The sequence below is a fragment of the Pseudophryne corroboree genome, chromosome 7 (genome assembly GCF_028390025.1).
Source record: "Pseudophryne corroboree isolate aPseCor3 chromosome 7, aPseCor3.hap2, whole genome shotgun sequence".
NCBI classification, from domain to species: Eukaryota; Metazoa; Chordata; class Amphibia; order Anura; family Myobatrachidae; genus Pseudophryne; species Pseudophryne corroboree.
Genome location: NC_086450.1, coordinates 337,830,568 through 337,832,641, shown reverse-complemented (window position 1 = coordinate 337,832,641; position 2,074 = coordinate 337,830,568). Strand labels below are relative to the sequence as shown.

Below are 2,074 nucleotides of genomic sequence, written 5' to 3'. Positions count from 1 at the left end.
GTTATCTATCAGATGACGGAGGACCGGACCGGGTGGCGCAAGCGAAACCACTCACGTATGTACCATTGAATGTAGCCATTTACTCTGTTATATTGTATTGTATTATTTGTATTGTAACCCCCTTTCAGCAATAATACCCTGTGGTGTCGGAACCCAGCGGTTTAATTACAATCTGATGTCGTGTCTTCATTGCCCTGCTAAGGTTTAAAGTGTATTATCATTGCATTGCTGTAAAAGGTTTAAAGTGTATCTCTGGGTGTGTACGCGCTGTGAATACTTTGTACCGTCAGCGCGGCGTTTGTACGCTAAGTCCGTACACAGCACGGGACTTTGTACGTTAATAGCGTACAAAGTACATAGAGTGTGTATTAAGTACAGCGGCTGCAGCGGCTCCATGGTAAAAAGTATTAAGGTGTGTTTAAGGTATAGCTTTCATTCCTAAGGATAAATCAGCATTATATATATATATATATATATATATATATATATATATATATAATTTATTAAAACACAGTGCGGTCCTTGACCAGAGGTATATATCAGAATACTCGTACATTATATCCTGTAATAGGTACACTCTTTCTTAACTAACGCTCTCTGTATAAAGACATGTAGAATACTCAAGTGTTTGTAAAGTCACAGCGCTGTATACAGGCAGCTTTACAAGGGAGACCTTGCCCTGGAGTCTCAGAGACCAGCCGCAGCTATGCTTAGAAGATGGCACCCAGCGTCTCAGTCAGGGAGTGAGGGAAAGTGTGAGACAGCTCCAGGACGGGAAAATCTGCAGTAGATGGCGCCCCGGGCCAGGGGAGGGGCTACAGATCAAGCACCGGCTCCCCTTTATGCTGGTCCTCACCGCCGGTACTATGGAGTCTTATGAAAATGGCGTTAGTACACCCGACCTGTACTCCTATGCCCTGGCGGTCTAATGGGGTCCCTGCTCGGTGACAGTGTCCACGCCAGCATCGCGGTCCGTCTCCCTAGACTGCGGCAGGAATGCGATTTAATGGCGGGTCCCGCCTGGGGGACCCTCATACCTCCTTTCTATAGCAGCCACGCGAACCAGGAGAGCGTCTGCGACCATGTGCCTAAAGCTGGAGCGTCTCCGCCGCAAGTACCCGGGAACAAGCCGCTGGAGTATTCGACACCCTTGGGAGGTGATGGAGCCACAGCCCAGAATGTCACACTGACATTATCAGCGCTGCGGCCCTTAAAGTCTTCTTAGAAAGCTTTTAAGTGTTGCCCAGTGCAGCCCCCCTGTTAAGTGTTGCCCCGGCTGCAGGCACCAACTTGAAACTAAGCTCCACTGCCTGGAGGCGGAGTTTATAGAGGAGGCCCCAATGCATCCTGGGACAGCCTAAAGTTTTAGCCTGTTGGTGCCTCTGGATCAAGATCCACTCTACACCCTGATGTTTCCCTGTGGAACACAATGGAACGTAAAGTCTCCATACGAAACCAGAGGCACCCAAAAGTACTTGTTCGGTGCTTTGAGAGTATGGGCCAGAACGACCCATTTGGCTTCTGGACTAAAAACAGGTTGGAATAAAACCTTGTCCTCATTGTGCAGGAGGAACTGAATTATCACTCCTGACTGAAGCACCTGAACTGCCTCTGGTCTTCGTTTCCACTAAAGACGGGTTGGTACAACTTTTAATGAGTGTGTTTCTTGAAAACACCTACAGCACTTGGTATTCCCAGGTGGTTTACCAACCAAGTACTAACCAGGACCAACACTGCTTAGCTTCCAAGATCAGATAAGATTGGGCATGTCCAGTGTGGTGTGGCAGTAGATCATAACCGTGATACCGCTTTTTTGCACCCAGGCATCTGTAGTAGACTGCTGCTAGCTCTGTGCAAACTGAGGAAGTTAAACTCCCACCCTGGGTCCCCCCCAGGTGAAGGCCAGCACCATCAGGCTGATCGATTATCTTCAGATTTGAAAACCGGTCCTCCGGTAGCCCAATACCTTTTAGTCTTACCAGACTTGTTGGATTGGGACTCTTTGCCTTTACCCTTTTCTTTTGTTTTTCCTTGATTCTGAAAGGACTGGAAAGCTGGAAACTAGGCTTGAATT

General features: G+C 47.8%; 1 pseudogene; it reads right to left on the bottom strand.

Annotated features, from left to right (window-relative positions):
- Positions 1-1,673: 1,673 nt before the first annotated feature.
- Positions 1,674-1,792, bottom strand: LOC134947091 (5S ribosomal RNA; annotated as a pseudogene).
- Positions 1,793-2,074: the final 282 nt, after the last annotated feature.